Here is a 22,712-nt window from a genome sequence, read left to right as displayed (position 1 = left end):
TTAGGTACAGAGTAGAGTAAAATATAGGACTTATTCCTTAAATTTTTCCTCAATATTTCTAGATTAGTAGTTTGGAGAAATTAATGTTTTCATGCTTCTTTTATTCCCCTTCCCACTGTCAGTGCACAACAACCAGGACCTTTGTTTATGTGAGACCTTCTGTGTGCAGGGGTTCACTCCAGATGGCATGTTTTCTTCATCAGAATGCTAACGAGGGAATAAAAACAGCGTTTAACTAATAGCCCCGATTTCAGAAAGGAGTTCCTAAATCAGAACCAGGGTGTATTTCAACATATTTGAAATCTAAGACTCTGACTTTATAAGAATTCTCCTCTTAACTTACTTGTTCATAAAATGATTTGATAACTTGGGAAAATCTTTTGGCAAGCTAAACCTTAGGAAACTGTTAAGGGATGATCTATGTTTCATGCATGTGGGTGTGATTCTGTTTCTTATTTTTTCAAGCTCCCGCCAGCAATATTTGAATTAAATTATTAATTAGTTACTGCTTTTCTACTGTGTACATTTCATTTTTCTAGAAGTTAGCAAAACAGAGAAATATCAGAAACAATCCTCACCTTCAATAATCTTCACATTTAATAGCAATAAGAGACAAAGGAGTGGACTGTAAGAAAGAAAGTGAAGTGATCAGTTGTGTAGAATATAAGGGGAAGAGCTGCCAAATTTGCTTGGGGATCTGAAAGTGTTTTAGAGAGAAGCTTGTGAGTCAAGCTGAATGCCGTTTACTGTGAGTGGTGGGAGAGATCAGGCCTTTTGAGGTAGATAGAGCATTACTATGAGGGAGGCAAGCAGGCACAAGACACCAGGTCTCTTAGGGAGCAGTGAGTAGTTAGATGTGGTGAAAGGATGAGGATGAGAATGAGGTGGGGAGGCAGTTCTCCTTTTCTATGGAATACGCTTAGCACCTCACTCTCTTAGAGGTTAGTGCCACAGAAGTGTTTTCTTTTATTTTTTCCAACAAACTTAGCTGCTCATATGCAACTCCTTCAAAACAGAGTAAGGTGAGTTTCTGGATGGATGGTTTCTATGTTAGAGGTGACAATTACTGTTGGGTTTGTTTTAGATAGTAGTTGTTTTGATTACTTATTGGTCTTGGCAGATGAGAAGATAAAATGGAAAGATTGTGTTGCTGGGTTTTCTGTGACTAATGTGATTAACTAAACTATTTCTGCCACAAATGGATATGAGGTGTCTTTCTTTACATTGAACATTAGTCTGTCCTTTGTAACTTATATAAAAATACCTGTTACTTATATAGTCCTTCCTGTGTGCCAGACACTGTTCTAAATACTTTATATATATCAACTCACTGACTTTTTCTAACTACCTACCCTGTGAAGTAGGTAATCTTTTCATTCCAATTTTGTACATAAAGAAATGAGGCACACAAGATTAGAAGACTGCCTCAAGGTCATACAAGTAAGAGGAGAAAGAGCTGGGATTTGAACCTGAGTAATATGGTTAAGGTTATCCATTATCTAGTAGTTGGATATTGTATATTAGCTTAATTGCACTATATAATAAGGGGCTTTCAGTAATTTTTATTTTTTGGGAATGAGGGACAAGTGTGAACCTTTAATTTGGGTGGATTTCTGGAACAGCATCTAAGGGAAATTCATGGCCAGAGAAAGTGGGATGATGTGACTGTTACCTCTCTGATCAATTCAGGAAGGCTCCCTGGATGAGTGATATATTTATTTTTGGAGGATGACTGAGACAAGCTCTGGAAAGAAAGCAAGAACTTTCTGTAATCATCTTAGAAATTAATTTTTAAGTAGTGGCTAGAAGTAATCCCAACTAGATGTATCAGACTAAAGAAGTTTGACAGAATGCACATAACACACTACAAATATTCCTATTCTATTTCATGTTTATGGATCAAGAAAAGAATCCTTGGGGCTGTACAGATTCAAAAAGACATCAGTCTTGCCCTCAGGGTTTACAGTGAAAACCATCAGACTTGAAATATTTTACTAGTTTCAAACGTTTGAGTGCTACATTATCACTTGCCCCTCTCTGCCTCTCTCCATTTTAAATTAGCACATACTCCCTGGGCAAGTGACACTCCAATATCAGTCACACTGATTTTGGTCAATGCTTTAGTCAGAGGAAAAGTAGAATGTACCTAATGTATTTTTTTCTCTTCAGCAGTTATACATCAGAAATGATATTCAGCAATTTTTATGTATGTGCAGTCAGCTGTTCCATTAGCTTTCCCTGTTAAGCTGAAATGTAGGATCAGGAGTTGAGGGGATGAGAAAGAAGTGCTAGGAAAATCCATTTAATTATAAATTCACCATTTGCAGTGTTGAGTATATATGCCTGCACAGTAAGTGATTTAAAAGTTCCTGGCATTTTCTGGGAGCCTGTTATGGACAGGAAGATGTTTCAGTGTGGAGGAAGTCGCTTTAGACTGGTCAGGCTCTAAATGAACCAGGCTCATCCCTCTGCATGTTTTAGATCATTTGATCTTCCCAGCTAATTTGGAGAGTAGATAGTATTTTACAGTTGAGGAATCTGAGACTTAGAGAGATTACATGACTAGCTCAAAGTCACACAGCTAGGAGAGGCACGAGACTAGAAACCTTGGGTGGCTCCAAAGTCATGCACTGTCTGTTTTGGATGATGCATGCCCATCAAAGCTAATACTGTACTGTTCTTACATCATCCCACTGGCTACTCTCACTAGTTGTCTTGTTATACTGCCTCCTTTCTAAGAGGCAAGACATCAAGATTACTCTGCTAGCTTTCCCCAGTAGTTTTGTTAAACACTTGACAACTGTACCTTTATCATTGAAATTTTCATTTAAATTCAATGTTGTGATTTGAACCTTCATTTTTACCCTCTTTCAAGAGAAGGTATGAAGAAGATGACATCAGTTTCCCCAACTTCAGAGCCCTTACAAGACATTCAACTAGCAGCCATCCATAGACAAGACAGTACTGTGAAATCCCAGAACCTGGGGAAGAGGCTGAAGCACCTTATTGGGTCACAGAGACTCAGAAGGACCTCATTAGAAGAGTAGGAGGAGCAATTTATCTTTGACAGCATCATTCCTCCCACAGACCAGCACACTGACACTGAGAGGGTCCCCATGTGACTCTGGATACTCCACTAGGAAGTGGGAAGCCAAGGGGGAACCCAGCTCCTCCAGCATTGTGAGACATTTCCCGTGGAGCTCACTGAGCTCTTGTCTAATGGGGATCATTGAAATCTGCAGGGATTGACATTCAGAGTCAGATAGGCACAGAGAAGGAAGGCAGGGCTTATTGGAACCAGCACCCAGATCTTGACAGACTGCATTCTTGCTTGCAGTAGTACCCTACCCAACCACAGAGCATAGTCCCCAGCCTCGCTCAATGTGGGATACTGTTAGAGAGCCTGTCCAACTAGAAGCCTAGGCAGTAACCTCACTCAACAGTGGGAACAGACAATGGCCTATATGATTGCAAAGCCCAGCCTGTGGCTCTGCCTGACCATGAGACCCTACCTGCCAGTCCATATGAACACAGAGTCCAGCTGTGACACTGTCTGGTCAGGGAGGGAGCACAGCCTAAGACTCTACCTGACAAGGAGTTTATGTGGCCCACTGCCCACAGACTTGACCAATTGTAGAATCCAACAATGGCACTGCCCTGCCAAGGAACATAGTCTGCAACCTCACCCAACCAGAGGTATTTGCAGAGCCCAGCTAGTCATCCCACCCGCTGAAGAGCACAGCTATCAGGTCCACCCTACCATGGAACCCAGCCAGCAGCACCTCCCCTGTCTCTAAGTGCAGGCAATGGCCTTGCCCAACTGGAGACCTCAATAGAGAGCCCTGCTGCTCAGAAACTCTCCCAGGTGACCTCTCTGGTACCCCAAGGTGAACTGATGGATGAAGGTCTTTCCCTGCTGATATGAGCCTGTAAAGTCTGAAAGAGGAGACTGCTTACTCATATGCACAGATACCAATGCAAGGAATTCAGGGTCACAAAGAATGAGGTAATGAATAAGGAGAATGAATTAGGGATTAAATCCCAACAAAGAAAAGCCCAGAACTGATGGTTTCACTAGTGAATTGTGACAAATATTTAAAGAATTAAAGCCAAACCTTTTCAAACTCTTCTAAGAAATTGAAGAGAAGGGAACATTCCCAAATTCATTTTACAAGGCCAGCTTTACTCTGATACCAAAGCCAGATATCTAAGGACAGTGCAAGAAAAGGCATCTATAGGCTAATATCACTGATGAATATAGAGGCAAATATCCTCAGCAAAATACTAGCAAACTGAATTCAATAGCACATTAAAAGGATCATACATCATGATCAAGTGGGATTCATCCTTGGGATGCAAGGATGGTCCAACATGTGCAGATAAATGTGATAACATTAATAGAGTGAAAGATAAAACCTTATGATCATCTCAATAAATGCAGAAAATACATTTGACAAAATTCAACATCTTTTCCTGATCAAAATTGTCAGTAAGTTGGGTATAGAAGGAATGTACCCTAACATTAAAAAGGCCATGTATGACAATTTCACAGCTAACAATGGTGAACAACTGATAGCTTTCACTCTAAAATCAATATCAAGAAGGGGCACCCACTTTCACCTTTCCTATTCAAAATAGTACTGGGTGTCTAGCCACAGCAGTTAGTCAAGGACAAGAAATAAAGTGTCCAAACTGAAAAGGAAGAAGTAAAATTGTATGTTAGCTGATGATATATACAGAAAATCCTAAAGACCCCTTCAAAAATCTGTTAGAACTAATAAACAAATTCAATAAAGTTGCAGGATACAACATCAACATACAAATATCAGTAGCATTTCTATACAATGAACTGCCTGACAAATAGATTAAACAATCCCATTTACAGCAGGATTAAAAACAATAAAATACTTGGGAATAAATTTAACCAATAAGGTGAAAGACCTATGCATAAAAAACTATAAGACATTGATGAAAGAAAGTGATGAAGACATAAATAAATAGAAAGATATCTCATGTTCATGGATCTGAAGAATTAATATTAAAAATTTCCATACTACACAAAGTCATCCATAGAGATAATGCAATCCCTATCAAGATTTCAATGACATTTTTTAAAGAAACAGGAAAAAATCCTAGAGTCCTTATGGGACCACAAAAGCTCTTCATAGCCAAGCAATCTTTAGAAAGAACAATTATGGAGGCAACAGGTCCCCTCCTTTCACACTATGCTACAAAGCTATAATAATTAAAACAGTATGGTACTGAATAAAAATAGACATAGAGGAATGGAACAGAATCAAGAGCACAGAAATACAATGCATACACAGTCCACTAATATTTGACAGGGGAACCAAGAACACTCAGTGGTGAAAAGATAGTCTTTTCAATAACTGGTGTTGGGAAAACTGAATATTCACATGCAGAATAATGAAATGGATCTTTATCTTACACCACTTACAAAAATTAACTCAAAATGGATTAAAGGTATAAACTAAGATCTGAAACCAAAAAAACTATTAGAGAAAAAGACAGAGAAAAGTCCCCTTGATATTGGTCTTGGCAATGATTATTTAGAACACCAAAAGCACAGGGAAGAAAAGTAAAAATAAACAAGTGGAACTACATTAAACTAAAAGACTTCTACACAACGAAAGAAGTGATCAGCAAAATGAAAAAAGCAACCTAGGAAGTGGAAGAAAATATTTGGAAATCATATCTGATAAGGTGTTAATATCCAAAGATATGCAAGGAACTCATTCAACTCAATAAAAAAAAAATCTGATTTAAAAATGGGTAAAGGACCTGAATAGATTTTTTTTTCCAAAGAAGATATACAAATGTCCAACAGGTACATGAAAAGACACTTAACATTGCTAATCATCAGGGAAATGAAAATCAAATCCTCAATGAGGTATCACCTCACACCTGTCAGAAGAGCTTTATCAAAAAGACAAGAGATAAGTGTTGACAAGGATGTAAAAGAAAGGTAATCCTTGGGCAATACTGGAAGGAATGTAAAGTGGTACAGTCTCTATGGAAAACAGTATAGAAGTTGTTAAAAAAATTAAAAATAAAGCTGCCATATAATCTCAAAATCCCACTTCTGGGTATATATCTAAAGGAAATTTGTTCATTTTCTTGAAGATAGCTGATTCTATTTTTATTACAGCATTTTTTTATAGTAACTAAAACAGAAACAATCTAAATGTCTGTCAACAGATGAATGGATAAAGAGAATGTGATATATATATATAATGTAATATTATTCAGCCATAAAAATGTAAGGGAATTCTGCCATTTGTGACAACATGGATGGACCTAGAGGGTATTATGCTGACTGAAATGAGTCAGGCAGAGAAAGACAAATAACTGTATGATCTCACTTACAGATGGAATCTAAAAAACTGAACTCATAGAAACAGAGAGTAAATTGGTAGTTGCTGGTTGATGGCTTGGGTAGGTGGTCAAAACATACAAACCTCTGGTTATAAGATGATAAGTTCTTGGGAGGTAATATACAGCATGGTGCTATAGTTAAGAGTACCATATTGTGTACTTGAAAGTTGCGAAGAGTAGATCTTAAAAATTCTCACCACACATACACAAATGGTAACTATGTGAGATGATGGATGTGTAACCTTATGGTGGTAATCCTTTGCAATACGTACATATGTCATATCATCACATTGGACACCTTAAACTTACACAGTATTATATGTTGTGTGTATGCACACACCCACACACATGTAAAATGGTAAAATGTCAGTTATATCTCTAAAGCTGGAGAATGGAAAAAAAAAAGAGCAAATGAGAACCTCTCCTTTGTCCTGGACATTGCCCCATGCTTTGTTCAAGGGTTGAAGGTGACATTTCCCAGATTCCTGAAAATGAAGGACTGCTTACATCAGGGAAGGCTGGTAGAGAATACACAGCTTTATAATCAATTAAAATAGTAGTGGGGATTGGTGGGCAGCCGTCTGAGACTGACAATGGCTCAGGACTTTTTAGCATTACAGAGACTAGACAGTGACCAGGTGACTTCCCCATCTAGCTGGTTTCTTCTGTGACGAGCAGAAGTCCCTCTGTTGCCATGAAGAGCTTGCATGGCATTGACCTATGACCCTTGAGGTTTATGGTATTTGGTTTTAATATCCTGTTTTTTTTTTCTGGTGATAGCATAGCAGTTAATCCCTGTTCCTATGTTGGGCATCAATAATTGTGCCTAAGTAATTTATAATTATCTGCTCATGCATTTAAAAGATATTGTTCAATCTTCGTCCTACAATCGAATGTGAAAAAAACCCACCATTAGCTGTATTGATTTCACAGATGAAACACTGGAATTAATATCAGTCTTGAAAAAGAATTGGCTAGCTTCAGAAGTTCCAACAACTTGTAATATAAGTGGTTCATTGATTTATTCAAGAGATTCAACAAATATCCATTGTGGACAGGGTGCTTCACTGGGCACTGCAGCTCAAAGTCAGGGGTGATTTGTTCCCACTGGGAAGAAGTGCTAGGTGAATCCACTGGATTCTGGTTTTTTAAAAAAATTATTTACATATTTCTTACTCTTGAATGGTCACTGGGAGATTTAAAAATCTCTGCAAGTGGACATTCGGGGCATAATTCCAACTTCTCATTGTGTTAGTGCTTGGCAGGTGACTAAAGAGTTCAAGAGAAATTCAGGATCAACAGAGATAAAAACCTAACAACCATGATCCTGAGTTTTGAAGGGCGAGTCCAACAGTTTCAGAAAGAGTAATATATATGTTCTAGAGTGTTCAGACATGGTGGTATAATTTCATGGAGGTTGGGAGTAATTTTGCCATTAACTAGCTGTGTGCTAAGGCAACGTCTTAATGCTGGGGCTTCGGTTTCCTTGTCAGAAGCAGCTGCTATTAGGAAAGGCCCTGGCCTCACATTTGCTTCCTGTCTCCTGGACCTGTCTCCTGTCTTCTGCCTTCCTTGAGGACCGATGAACCTGGTGTCCCTCTTTGTTCTCTGGCTCCCACCCATTCTCCCCCACCCAAGGGCATTCACTGCTCCAGCGATCATCCCCCCTCTCTTCCACTCAATCGGTTTTTTCCTTCTGGATTGCTCCCATGAGCCCACAGCCTGCTTTAATATCTCTCATCTTAATGACACTCTTTCTCCAATCTTCCCAGCTTCCCTTCTATTCTGCTTTACAGCACAGACCTCCTCAAAGTGTAGTCAACACTTCCTTAACTCCTCCTTTTTCTTGAAATAACTCAGAGCAGGTCTTTGTCCCTGGTGCTGCAGAGAGAGCTGCACTTGTCAAGGTCACCGATGCTGAAACTTGCCCCTGTCCAATCAATGCTCAGTTTTCTTTTTCATCTTAGTCAACCAGTTCCTAAGCATCATTTGAAATTGTCACTCCCAGCTTCCTTCTCATGACTTCTAGGACACCCTCTTCCCTAGATCCCTGCCTATCCTGTTGGCTCCCTCCTCACCTCTCCCAGAGTGCATCTCACTCCCCTTCTTGACCTTTGAAGGTGAGAAGGTCCCAGAGCTTAGTCCACCACCTTCTTGGTCTTCTTTTATGTCTCTTTTCATTCCCTGGGTGAGTGCATCACATTCCATGTGATAAAGAGCATACTCTGAAGAGTCCTTTAAAGCTTGGAGTCATTACTGACTATCCCTTTCTCACTCACCCCATATCCAATCCATTGGCAAGTGCAGATGGCTCCTACTCTTTGGCATATGTCTGGAACCTGACCAGCCTTTATTCCCGTTATCTGGGCCACCTGGCTCACTTCACCTTCATTCCTCACTGGGACTGCTGCAAAGATGTCCTAACTGGTCTCCTTGTTGCAACTCTTCGTCCTTCTATGTAGACTTATTCTCCCCATGGCTGCCCAAGAAATATTTCAAAAGGTAAATCTGATCATGTCACTCTCTTGCCTAGAACCTTCTAGTAATTTCCCACCACACTTAGAAAGAAATCCAATGCCTTACTGTGTTGTGTAAAGCTGTATATTATCTGTCCTCTGACTGCATAACTGATTTCAATTTCCATGTTCCTTGAACCTGCCGAGGTTCCAAGAACCCATAAGGGTTCTGGACCTGATGTCTTCTCCCTTTGGAGCGCCCTGACCATATATGAGTGTGTGGCTTGCTCTCACTTGGTGTAGATTTGTGCTTCAGTGTCACTCAATCAGAAAGATCTTCTGTGGTCCCTCTATGTGATACCACCCCTATTCCTGTCTATCCACTTACTCTGCTTTATTTTGCTCCCACACTAATCACTCAGACAACATATGTTTATTTGTTTATTGTCTGTCTCCCCCAGTAAGATAAGAGCTTCATGAGGTCAGGAACTTGACTTCACTCAACTTATCCCTATATCTTCAGCACTTAGAACTTTGCCTGGAACAGAGGAGACACAATAAATCTTGACAGAATTAATAGATGAGAGGTTTAATGAGTAATTGGCTTCAACAGACTTGGCTGGTAGAGAATGAGGTAACATATTTTGGATCATAATCTCTAGGACTGGGTAAATGGGTGGATAAAGGCTGACTCAGAGGCAGCCTTTCAGATTAACACTGATTCACAAATAATTATAATTGCTAAGATTATCCAGTGCTTACTATCTGCTGAATGTTCTACACATTAATTTTCACAACAAATCTATGGAGATAGTTCTGTTATTATCTCTATTTTACAGATGAAAAAACTGGTGCCTAGGGAGGTTAAGTAATCACTCAAAATCACACAGCTTCTAGGGTGGAGATTTGAACCCCCATGGCCTGACTCCAGAGGCTGTGATCTTAACCACTCTGCCATGTTGCATTCTTGGACTGAAAGTAAGTGGCTCACACAGGCAGAATCTCCAGAGGTTCTGATACTGCTGACATAGGAGTAGAGTGGTGGCTTCAAACTTGTTTCTCTAACCCACAGTAGAACCTTAACTGGATGCTTTTTTATTATAGAGCAGATATGATCAGGGCCATCTTGGCTGAATCAGGGTGGTGGCTGGGCCTTCCCTTCGTACACTGCATTGGGCCCTGACACATCTCTTTGGAATAACGGGACTCAAGATAGTCTCCATGCCATGAGGCAGTAACAGCATGGATTTGGAGTCAGATAGGCTGAATCATGGACCTGCCTCTTTCAGGCTCTGTGACCTTGGCAGAAATCTTTCTTCTGAATCTCAGTTTCCTCTTCTATAAAATAGACTTAATAACCCTGACCTTGCCCAGCTGTCATGAGTTTGGGTATTTATTTATGAAAAGTACAGTGCCTGGTGCATAGTAGGTACTCAAACAGTCATAGATATTATTATTTACAATAACAACCTTTGACAGGATTTTCAACATGGAATGAAAATTACTTAAGGTGCTCTTTTCTTTTTCCTTTGAGCCTGCTGCTCTGGTAGGGTGCTATTGCTCTCAGTTTTCCCCTGGTGGTCTGGTATTTCCTACTCTACCTGATCCGGATGGGCCCTTCCTGGATGGGAGTCCCTCTGCTGTTCTTGTCCCTTTTCCATGACAAGTTCAACCTAAAAGTCCTCTGAACTTTGTAATCACTGTCCTAGCATCCAGTGGTGCTCCCTGTAAGATAACTCAAATCTTAATCACATTCACTTATGTCTTATCTTCCCAACTTAAATATGTATTTGTCCCTGGTCCCTAGAGGGCAGTTAATAAATAGTTGTTAGACAATGAAGGTATGACCCTAAATAGTGCAATTATCATAGAACTTGCTTCCATTTATTGGTCACATGTTAGATCAGACTCCATTATTTATCTCAAGTTCTCACAACCAGGATGGTATCTGTTTATCTTCTTTATAAGATGGGTAAACTGATGCTGAGATATCAAGTGGGTTTCTAAAAATACTCCAGTAGTCTGTCAGACTCTGAGTCTATGGCTTGCCCCTCAGTCTAAATGGCAGAGAGAGTACCATCTCAGCTCTCATCTGCAGTACCTTGTTGGAGAGCTCTCTTGGTTAGATCAGTGTTTTTCAGAGTGTGGGTCCCTAACCGGAAGCAATGCAATCACCTGGGAACTTGCTGGGCATGTGACTCCCTGGCCCCACCCCTGGCCACTGACTCAGAAGGTGGGGTAGTGCTCTGTTCCTGTGCCTTGGCAAGCCCTCTGGGTGATTCCAGTGCTCAGATTTGAACTCCTAAGTTTATGTTTGTCTCCCAAGACTGCCATTCTCTCCTTCTTGGGCTCTAAGTTATCTTTTCTCTTATTTCTTTGTCCCATATATTAGAATTTTCTATGTTCCTCAAAGCCCAATATAAACCCTTCCACCTTCATGTAGCTTTCTCTGCTTACCCAGTCTACAAGGATCGCCTCCACTGATTGCATTTCCAGATGGTTTTCCTTTCCTGTGTGAATGTCCTCTGTCTCTGGGCTATCCTGGAAGCTTCTTGCTGTTTGTGCACTTATTTGTAGTCCTTGAAGTTCCTTGTACATAAGAAGTGCACAATAAATGCTTGTGGTGACTGATGGAACATTGAACCTAAATATTTTATTTCTGACTATCCATCACTTTGCATGCCTATGTGCAACATAAAAGAGCAAGAATTCTTCTGGTACCAAAGGGGAAATCTGTTTTTATTCTGTTATATTGCTTCTTGTCCCAGAAAGGATTTAAGGAGGCTTGAAATGCAGCAAAATAACAAATGTTAGAAATAAGAAAGAAAAAAAGGCAAAGCCAGGTTAGAGACATAAAATGGATCCAGGAGTGAGACTGATACAAAAAGTTACTATATAGTACCGTACACTCTCTGCAACCCCAAGATTTAGCACTTAACTTCCTTATCAGTGATTTGGAAAATAATGACTTTTAAGCCCCAAGCAGAAGTCAGAATAGATTTGCCTTTCATGAAGTCACTTAAAATTTCATGGTACTTCCCAGTTCCTTGCCCTGCATTTGGACTGGCTAAATAACCACAAGATGCCAAGAAGCCATCCTGAACCTTTCTGAAAGGCGATTCCAAGCATGATGGTCCTCAGCTCTGCAGATGGCAAGGTGACCATTACTGTGAACATATGCAGCAGGACATTTTACCTTCTCTACCTCTGAGGGGCTGAGAAACATCCCTAGGGAAGCTGCCAGAGGAGGCAGGGGGAGCTGGCCTCTGCAGAGCCGCTGCAGAGCAGAGGCATGGCCTCTGTCCTGGGTATTGTCTCCATTGTCAGCAGTAGCATTTATTAAAGTAACTGAGTGCCCATGTGTTTTAAAGCTATTTTTGGATGCTAGAGTAACAGAAACTCATTGGAACTGGCTGTGACAAAACTTCCAAAATGGGAATTTATTATGAGGATAAGGAGTGTTTTCAGGGAATGTGCAAAGAGTCTCAAGAATGGACTAGAACCAGATGATGGAGAACTGTAGGGAATACTTTCATTTGGTCCCTGTCATCTTTACTTCTGTTGCTGTGCAGCTGTTTCTTCATTAGTAAAAATGTTACAAATTCTAGTTACCAGAGGGAACTACAGATTCCACTTCATCCCAATTCCAGTGTCTTCAGGAGAGAACTCTGGGTTAATTGTCCACTCCTGGTCCACTAGATAGAAATGGATAGAAACATTGCCCAGTAATCTGTATAGAGAATTGACACCCTAACTTCTGGAGAAGTTCCAGGTCTTGAATTGAAATCATGACAGCATCTCCTATGGACAGTAATTTTCCCATATGTCACCTCATATTATTATTACTATGTTCCCATAGGTGTAGGGGGATGGAGTTCTATCTGTTTTATATACAGGGAAATAAAAGCCCAGAGAATCTAAGTGACTGTTTCTCAGTCACACAGCTGGGTACCAGGATGGATGGACTAGTCAAAAGCCCATTTTGGTCCTGTCTCTACTGCTCACTGGTTTGTCATGTGGACAAATCTAACCCATTCACACTTTTCTTATCTATGAAATAGATTAATTATTCCATCTGAAGCCAGCACACAGAGTGGAGTGGTTGTAAGAATCAAATGGGTGGATCCTGAATCTGATTGATCATTAGATTTACATAAAGAACTTAAAAAAATATACAGATCTCAGGACACCAGCCATGTATATTCTGATTCAATAGAGTTGTGGTAGGACCAAGTATTTGTATAAAAGTCTTCAGGAAATTGTGCTGATTGGTTTGGATTTGCCTTCAACAGCTTGAGAAACTGGTCCATCATTTGCCCAACCTGGTATGAATATATCATGAGCAAAGAGTCAGAACAATCTCCTCTGCATTAGGTCCTATACTAAACGCAAACTTCTTTCTCCTTCAATATTATTTAGAGAATTTACATGAGGAATAGTGGGGCCGAATGGGCACCCATTCTAGGAGAGGGCCATGTGTGTCTGTGTGAGCGTGTGTGTACATATGTGAGTGCATATGTGTCTGAGTGTACATGAGTGTGTATGAGTGTTTGTATATATGTGGGTGTGGATGTTTGTGTGTGCGTGTGTGGGTGTGTGTGTATGGGGAGAGGGCAACAGTGATGTGTCGAGGTGTATATTGCAAGACACGCTTCTGCCCTAGATTGAGGAAGCTGAATATTTCCTGAGTTCAAAAAGATAATGTATCTTAGCATTTGTGGTGTCTTTAGGGCAACCCATGCATTTTAGACATATTATGTGTGATTTCTCAAACAAACATGTGGTATAGGTATTATTATCTCCACGTTATAGAACAAGAAGCTGAAACAGTTTTTCTTTTGTCTGAAGTCAGACAGATAGAAAGTGGTGGAGCTGGGATTCAACTTTAGAGAATGGTTTGATTAGATTTAGAGAACTTTTCAAGTGACAAAGGTTAGGAAAGATACTCGAATAACCAGAGAATGTTGACAGGAAAGTCTTCACATCACCACTAGGGTCCCTAAGCAAACTGTTGAAGGTCACCTCTTTCTGCTATCACATATTTTACCTTTGCTTGGTCTGACGTTGGCTGTCTTGGGTACTAAATAATAATGGAGTGTTGTCAAATCAGGCTGACATTTTAGCCAGGGCAATAATAATATTAGTAGTAGTTGCCAAAGTAGTACTGATAGAGGTATCTGCCATTTAATGCTCACACCTTATGGATCAGGCACTGTATTGGAAGACATTCACTATTACAGACAGTGACTCTACAAAGTCGCTATTGCATTTTACAGATGAAACTGAGGCTCTGGGAAAGCTAAGTAAGTAGCCTGGGACCACGATGTTCACAAGTCCCAGAGCAAGGGCCCATTAGAACCCAGGTCTGCGCGGCTTTTGGCACGTAACGGTGTGGAGCTGCCTGTGTGTTCCTCAGCTTCCGCTGTCCCCTGGGTGATGGGACCTCGCTTAAGGAACTCACATCTGCTTCTCCCCACCTCAGCAAAACTCTCTCTTTCTTCCCTGGATGGTATTTTTGTTTCTTAATTCAGAAGGTGAAAGAGACATCAGCTCTCCTTATGTGGGCCCCTTTATAAGCAGAGAGTTTCAAAATGTAATAAGTGTCTCCTGGAGTTAGTCAAGGAAGTAATTAACACCAGGGCACAGAGGGCACCCTCAGCCTCCAACGCCTGGTGTCAGGAAAGTCGACTGTTCATCATTAGCACATGATTAAGGAGTTTATCATGGGAAGGCAGTACTTCTGCAGTGAATGCACTTAATTGCTTTTTATTTGAGGACTGATTTGGTTCTCATAGGGTCTAGAGAAGCTGGGGTAAGGGGCTGTCTGCAAAGGCAGGCACAGGAGGTCTCAGGTCTATATGGGGACAGGTGAAGGAGTAACAGAGACTGGAAGGATGGTGTCATATATCAAGAATAATGACACGGGGAGATAGTTATATCCACATTTTTGTCCAGGTGAACGCTGAAAATCAGAAAGAAAGTTATTTGCCCAAGGTTATATGCGTAGTAAGAAAGGAATAGTGTTTTGCTTTAGTCTGGCCCTGAGTTCAAACTGTTATTCCTTAACACTCTTGGCAGGACATTGAGGCAAAAATCAAGACTTGGGAGTAACCAGACTGCCATCAAAATGGAGACGGAACTGGAAGGGGAGAGGTCAGAAGGCTGCCCAAAGGAGAAAGGTAGGTGGCAGATTGCAGATTCTAAAGGTGGCCACACTGTATCTACTCCATCCCACCTGCTCTTCTTAAAATGTAATGTTGAACTTCACTATCTGGAGGCAGCGTCTATTTCCCTCCCCTTGAACCCTGGATTCCTCCCTCATTCTTTTAACATAATCTTGGGATCCCTGAGCCAATAGAGGAGTCTGACTACCCTAAGCCACCTTGTGATAAAAAGCCACATAGACATAAAAGTTCTTGAAAAGCTCCAGCTGTTTGCATCTTCCCAGCTCAGACACCAGACATGCGAGTAAGAGAGCTTCCAGAAGATAATCTGCTAGCGCCTTGAGACTGCCCCATCTGTTGTGGAGCAGAACAGGACAAGTTATCCTACTGAATCCAGCCCAGGTTGCAAATTTGCGAGTAAAATGAATGTAGTCATTGTTTAAGCTAGTAAAGTTTGGGGTAATTTATTACACAGTCATAGTCATTACTGAAGTAAATTCACCAAAAAATTGGTGAAGCATAATATTTAGAATCTAAGTTCATGAGATCTAAATATCTACCTAGGCATCTCTTTTATGCAGGCTCAAGTGCAGTCTTAAATGAGCCCAGAGGCCACACAATTTCTGGTATTTTTCTGAGGAGCATTCAGAAATGGCTGTCTTCCTGTGACCCCCAGGAGTCCTAGCAGTGTGTGGTTTCAGATCGCTCACATGGCAATGTATTGCAAGAGGAGGCCAGATGGCTTTAGATTGGGACACCTGGGGAAGCCTGGCAGAGCAGCTGAGATTTGAACTAAGTCCTGAAGTATTTTATTTGGCACAGCATCAAGCAAGGCACCCCAGTCAAGAGACTGATCCAGGCAAAGACATGGGGTGGGCAAGTATATGGTAAGCTTGTGGTCAAAGACCAACCCAGCCAGAGGGAAGGGTCCAAACTGGGGGAGAGGCCAGGAACAGCTTTGAAACATTAACCTACCTGAGAGGATTTCAAAAAAGGGCATTGAGGTCTGAGTCTACAGGAGAGGGAACAGACAAGATCTCCTGAAGAAGGAATATGAATTCCCTAACATTCATTCATTCACTCAACAAACATTCCCTAGGATTACAACATTCCCAGTGCCTGCTCTGAAATCCTGAGGGATACCATTTTATTTCTAGAAGTTAGAAGGAAAGGCAAGGAAAGGTCTGAGCTGACTGTAACTTCATTTAAGCCCTAGAGGGCACCCCTTCTGGGGTCTTCCAGATTCTTGCTCTTAAAATTAACTCCTCTTCCTCAAGCTCATTTAACCCCTCCTCCACAGCTTTAAATGCATATAGCATAACCAAAGCTAGTATCTTTTTCTCCTTCCTTTTACTGACATTCTTTTTGAACAAATGCATCTATTGATTTAACTACCTCTTCAAAAAAGCTTCTCTTAGCTCCCTTTAGTCCAATACCAAAACACTGACCTTCAGTTGCCTACATATTTACTATGGCAATATTGATCTTTAGTGATGTTCCTTCTCCCTGTTGCATTTGAGGATGTCATCCCATTTCTCCGAAGCAGCACCATTCCAAGTGGCCTTTCTTCATGCCTGCCAACTACAGGCTCTTGTCTTGTGCTTATCTGTTTCCCATGCTGCTTCTTTCTTCTCTTCCTGAATGCAAGTTTTCCAAGGTTTTTAAAAGACCTCTGCTCTCCCTTATACCTTCTCTACCCACAACCCATTCACACTCACAGCCTAACTATCATTGCTAAGTGAACAGTAAATGCCCATGATAATGACAACAGCCATGTTCCCTGCATACTGAGCATTAGTAGGTGCTGGGTACTATGCTGAGTACTTTATTCCCATTTAATAAGTCCCTGTGAGATGGTTGTTCTCATCATTTAACAGGTAAGCACACTGAAGTTCATGGAAGTTAAATAGCTGTGGCTAATCAGAACCCAGTGTTGACTGATTTTGAAGCCAGCACTCTTAATCCTGGGCCTGAAATGGCTCTTTTTTCTCCTGAGCACCCTCATATCAACTGTCACTGGTCATTTTCACCTGGATGGTTTCAGTCATTTCTAGCTTATTTGTTCACAACTAAATATTGCCTACTCAGAACTGCCTTGGGTCTCAAAATCAGAACTTATTCTAAACTTCTTAAACTTTCTTGTCAACCACCCTGCTATTTTTCTCAACAAAATGACTTTCCACACCAGCAGGACAAGGACAAGCAGACCACTTTGAGGAACAGTGATCACCAGCAGTGGGGGAGATGTGTGAAAAACTCTGTCCCCTCAGGAGTGATGGCCACCACATGAGTCTGGGAGTCAGAACATGGACTGCTGCACCAGAGGACATCTTTTGCTGCGCAGCTGTGCAGATGTGCTTCCAGTGGCTGCAACAGATGGTCGCAGTGTGCAGTGTGCAGATGTGATGATGGGCCTGTCTGATGCATACCGTTCTAGAGCAGACCAGAGGAGACTGGCCCGTCCATCAGCCCCAGACCATCAACTGTGGTATGCCAGAACTATGCCCAACCTCAGCAGTGATTTCATTCTAAGCTCCTTCTTTTAGAGATAAGGAAATAGGGGTTCAGAAAGGTGGGGTGTGACCTCCTCCATGATGTCTGTCCCAAACACTGTTAAAATGGCTGAATATTTCCTTCCCACACACCTTCCAGACTCTTCACCCTGTGTTTCTTTTCCTTTTCCCACAGCTAGTGTGACCATATAGCCCAGTGCGCTTAGGATAGCTCTGGTTTGTAACTGCTATTTCAGCGTAATTATTAACAGTGCCCCTTTTACTTTTCAGTATCCCAGTTGGAGGATAAATTATCTAGTAACCCTTGCCGTAGCTCCTAACATCTTCTAAACACCATACCATTTACTTGTTAATGTCTGATGCTCGCCTCCAGAATCGAAGGTCCATGTGTGCAGGGATCTCTGCTTTTTTGATTGCTGTATCCCTCATAATTAGAATAGTGAAATGACACAGCAAATAAAACTGATAGGTAGGCTTCTGACCTCCCCTGTTCCCTCCCTCCAGCTCTACCCACACACGTGGGGCTGGAGCATGGTGGGCTGAGAGATGAAATGAAGTAAGTGGAGTTCAGTCAAGCACAATGCCTGCATCTCCAAAATGCCAAGGAGTGAAGGACAGGATGCAATGTGTGGCTCCCATCTCTGTAAAACCCCTTTATTTTCCAACTCTGTGAGAGATGCAGAAGAAAGCAGGGATGGAGAGACAGAAAGAACAACCTTCTATAAAAACTGTATTTCTTCTTGCTCATTTTGCTCTTCCATCCCCTGGGTTCCTACGCAGTTCCCTTGCCCACCCTTGACCTTATATTTGCCCTCCAATTTAATAATTATACTTAATTTCCAAAGTTTGGAGTTATGTAGGGTCATCAGTCAGTTGTAGAGATAAAAAATAAAACAGATGCTTTAAAATCATCTTAAGCCCAAAGAAGATTGTAACTTATTAAACTGGTCTTTTAGGTTTTTTTAAAGGAAAAAAGCAAGAGTGAATCTCCACCCTCCTTCCCTCCCCACCTATCTCCAGAAGGCTGCAATCTGTCAGAGACAGAAGGAGTGGTTATTTTTGCCAGGAACATATTTTTGCTTTCATTCCACTCCTGCAGATCAAATGTGGGAATGTTGGAGGTTACCAGTGGTACAGCAGGCTTGTCGCCCCCCAACTGTGAGATCATACTTTTGCATTTAGAGTCAAATCATGGAAAGAATCGGAAAGGATTATACTGTCAGAGGTACAGGAAGAAAGTAAACAAATGTCTTATTAAACAGCCTCTGTGGAGCTTCCAGGTGCAGGCTGATTTCCTGTCAGGGGATGGAAGTAAAATCCCTGGCATTTTCTGGAGGACTCTGGACACTGAGGTTGCTCAGTTACCTGTTTGTACTCTTGTCAAGCAGGGCCGTGGTGTCCACATCACTGACACAAAGATGATGCATGTACAGCTCCGGCCTTCCTGTGTTTCTGGAGGTCCACAGTAGGGGGGTGGAGACGAGGCAGGGCAGCTTGAGGCCCCGAGGGGACAGTCACTAGGCCAACATCCAGCTGGAGGGATGAATGGACTCTGGGCCTCACAGCAGCTGCAGAACACCTTCTGCAAGGATGAGGCAGGGTTGGGAGCAGGGAGGAGAGTTTCTTTCTCAAGCTTGGTGTTTTATCAATTATGACCTGAATGCCATGTATGTTCTCTACCTTGTGCTTCTTCTAGAAAGCCCCTTTCTGCCCTTAGCTTGTCTGATTTTTTTCCTTCATGGTCCAGCTCAAAGCCCACCTTGTCCCAGTATACAGTGGCCTCTCCTTTATTGTTCTTTTGCTTATACAGCTTATTTGTTGATGATGACAGTTGGTGTTGGATTCTGGCCTGGAAGGGGATGTGGAGACCATTTTGGGTCAGCCTCTTCTCCTGCAGAGATGAAAGTCAAGAACCAAATAGATGAAATACTGTGTTAAAAATTACACAGCTGGATAGTGGTAGTGCAAGGGGTAATATGTAGGGTTTCTGTATTTCAGAAAGTTTTCCTTCATTAGGCCACTCTGAGCAATACTTAAAACGTGACAGTTTTTGATGATACAAACTTATTATAGACAGGGAGTGCCCTAGCTCTGTGAGGCTGTCTTGATGACATTAAATTATTTTGCCCTTTATTGCATTAAACTACTATATTTTTGTGTCTGTGTCTTTATTCCATCAAATTATCATAATCCTTGTGAAAACTGCCCATCATTCAGGTAGTTATACAGACACTTAGCGCCATGCAAGGAAGGTGCTACTTCCTCACATGTAATGGTTAGGATACTGCAGTGAGAAAGGAAAAAGAAACCAGACAAAGCAGCAGGAGCGGGGAAGAAGCCAGAGGGGCTGAGAGTTAGAGGTGAATGTCTGCAGGCCCAGGATGGGAAAGAGAGTGCCAAGTCTGATAGGCCATTTTAAAGGTTTTCATTCTTTTAATTTTTAGATGAACTGTTTTGACACAGGAGAAGTGACTTTGGGAATATGATCAGATTTGAATTTTTAAAACATTTCTCTGCTTTCAGTATGGAGGATTGGTCAGAGCAAAGCAAGAATGAATGCCAGACATCCTGGCAGTGTGCTCAGGGTGGGGACTGAAACAAGCCAGTGGTTCCTGTCAAGAGATATCTAGGCATTAGAACAGGCAGGAAGTGTGAAGGTTTAAGTGTAGAGTGTAAATGAAGTGTCAAGAATTACTCCTAGATTTTTAGTTTTTGCAACTCTTTGAATGATTCCTTGAAATGGAGAGCTGAGGAAAAGAACCAGGTTTCTGGGAAAAGAACATTGATTTGGTTTTGGATATGTTGAATTTAAGATGCTTGTGAGCTATTCCAGTAGAGATGTCAAGAAAAATGTGAATGAATGGGTCTGAAGCTTAGAGGAGACATTAGGAGATGTAGAGACATAATCTGGGTATCAAAAGTATACAGATGTCATTGAAAGCATTGCTAAGGTAATACAGCCAGTGAAGAAATTATGAAGGGAGCAGAGAAGACCTTGCACAGAGCCTCTGTCTTCTGGATTGAGGAGGATATGAATGAAACAGAGAGGTTGCCAGGAACATAAGAGAGGAACCTGGAGGAGATGGTGAGTGGAGCTGAGCGAAAGGGATGCCACCAGCTGGGCCTAATTCTTACATATTCCTGCCACCTAAGTTGCCAACTTATTTGAATCTATCCAAATATTCTGTCTTTTTTCCTGTTACAATAGATTAACTCTCCCTTCTCCTCACTAAGATAATTCCTTCCCTGTGCCTTGCACCACATTGCCTTTTGTTGGTCTCCGTTTGCTCCTGAAGTAGCAACAGTAGTGCCTACTGTTTTCCACTTACTGTGGTATCACTTCCATAAGCATACAAACATGACACAATACTTCCATTATTAAAAACAAAGTCCATTCTTGACCCACATTTATTTCCAGCTACTCCCATCCTTCCATTTTTCTCTTTTTGGGAAAATAAATACTTGATAGAGGTAGAGTCCTTGTTATACATTCTTTACCAAAATCTTTCACTTTACCTACTTTACTCCTCTTTGAACCCACACCAGTGAGATTTTCTCTCTGTTCCTCTACTGAAAGGCTCTTATCTAGGCTACACTTGACCTCTACTTTGGAAAATCCAAGTACATTCTCAGTTCTCATGTATTTGACTTGTCCTTTGGAAATACTTTCTGTTGAGGTCAGTCAGTAGTGAGTGCTTGATGAGGAAAGAAGGAAAATAAGAATAGAAAACTCTTTTAAGGAGTTTGGCTTTGAAGGAGAAAGAGACTGGGTAATACCAGAATGACATGTATAGCCAAGGTAGCTTATTGGTTAAGATGGATTAGAATTGGAGATGTTTAAATGTTGATGGAGAAGATTCAGTTTAGAGTAAGATGTTAATTATATCTGAAAGAGAGATAGCCAACAGTGGGATGTCCTGAGAAAGCGGGCATGCTGCCTGAGTATAGGTAGGGGGTTTGGTTGCTGAGAGGAGAAGGGGTGCAGATGTAGTCGGGGCTGGAAGTCCTTGTCTCAAGATTTCTTTCTTCTTTATGGAGTAGAGAACCGTGTCATCTTCTGAGGCTGAGAGGGTGAGTAGAGTGAAGCTTAGGGTATGAGGAAATTGGAGGTTTGTAATAGTCACTGAGGAGAGTGGGAGCTTGAGTTCACCAGAGCAGAGCAGCGGCTTGTCAGACAGTGTGGGGGCCCATTTGAGGTGAGTGACCAAGAATTGATAGAGACACTACTCCACTCTGTTATTTCTGGCAACATTCAACTGTTCTTGTAATGGTGTGCAGAAAATGGAGGAGATGATCCCTGTCAGTGAGAAGGCAAAAAAGTTAAGACATCTGGGTGCTATGTCAACTATTTTCATAGACTAGCCATCCATGGACTTGTTTAGAAAGAGGCACTGAGCTGTGGTGTCTCAAGAGCTAGGCTGGGATTGCTGCCATAGTTGTATTGGCATATATTCCTATTCTTCTGCTTTCTATTTCTCATCAGGTCTCAGCAAACCTGCAGATGACAGTGGTCAAGGAGTGGAGGTGGGTAAAATGAGCAAATGGCTTTTATTTCAAAGGAGAAAATGTAATTGTTTGGAAAGACAATGGGGAGAAAAATGTGAGACAAACAATAGCTTACCCAGACAAGAGAAAGCCCTGCCTTCAGCAGAAGCCAGGATGCAGTGGCAGTTCCCAAGGTCACAGCGAGAGTGTGTGCAAAGTGTGGTTAGAGTGGAGAGCTGGATAAGTCAAGGAGGTACCGAGTCTTCCTGGGGATGATGGTATGCACAGCAGAAAGATGGCCAGGTGGGCTTTCACTCCTCCACTCACCGAGGGAAAGAGAAATAAGTGGCCTTGTGCACATGGTCTCAGTAGTGTCTTTAGAAAGGGTGGTCACTGGATCCTACGGCTAGAGGCCTCAATGAACAAATCCTCAGATTATATCTATTTTTGCAGCTATGGTCTAAATGTACAGAATAGTTAGAGAAAGAATGAGATTTATGAGTTAAGAGAGTCAGACATAATGATAAAGAAAAAAGTCATGGTAATGGGGAAGATTTTTACGGGACTGATTTTCATGCATTTGTCACACAGGACCATGTTCAAGACAGTTCTGAAAACAAAGGTTATTTTTGCTAGTGTTACATATCTTATTCAAAATGTGAAAGTAGTTAATCTCAAACTATTCTATTTTTTTCTCA

At 41.4% G+C, this 22,712-nt stretch overlaps 1 pseudogene; it reads right to left on the bottom strand.

Annotated features, from left to right (window-relative positions):
• Window positions 1-3,035: 3,035 nt before the first annotated feature.
• The window catches only part of LOC118912992 (dystrobrevin beta-like), a 28,199-nt pseudogene continuing 8,522 nt past the window's right edge, over window positions 3,036-22,712 (bottom strand).

This window comes from Manis pentadactyla, chromosome 8 (assembly GCF_030020395.1).
Source record: "Manis pentadactyla isolate mManPen7 chromosome 8, mManPen7.hap1, whole genome shotgun sequence".
NCBI classification, from domain to species: domain Eukaryota; kingdom Metazoa; phylum Chordata; class Mammalia; order Pholidota; family Manidae; genus Manis; species Manis pentadactyla.
Note: the sequence above shows the minus strand (reverse complement) of the source record. Positions and strands in the feature narration are given on the sequence as shown.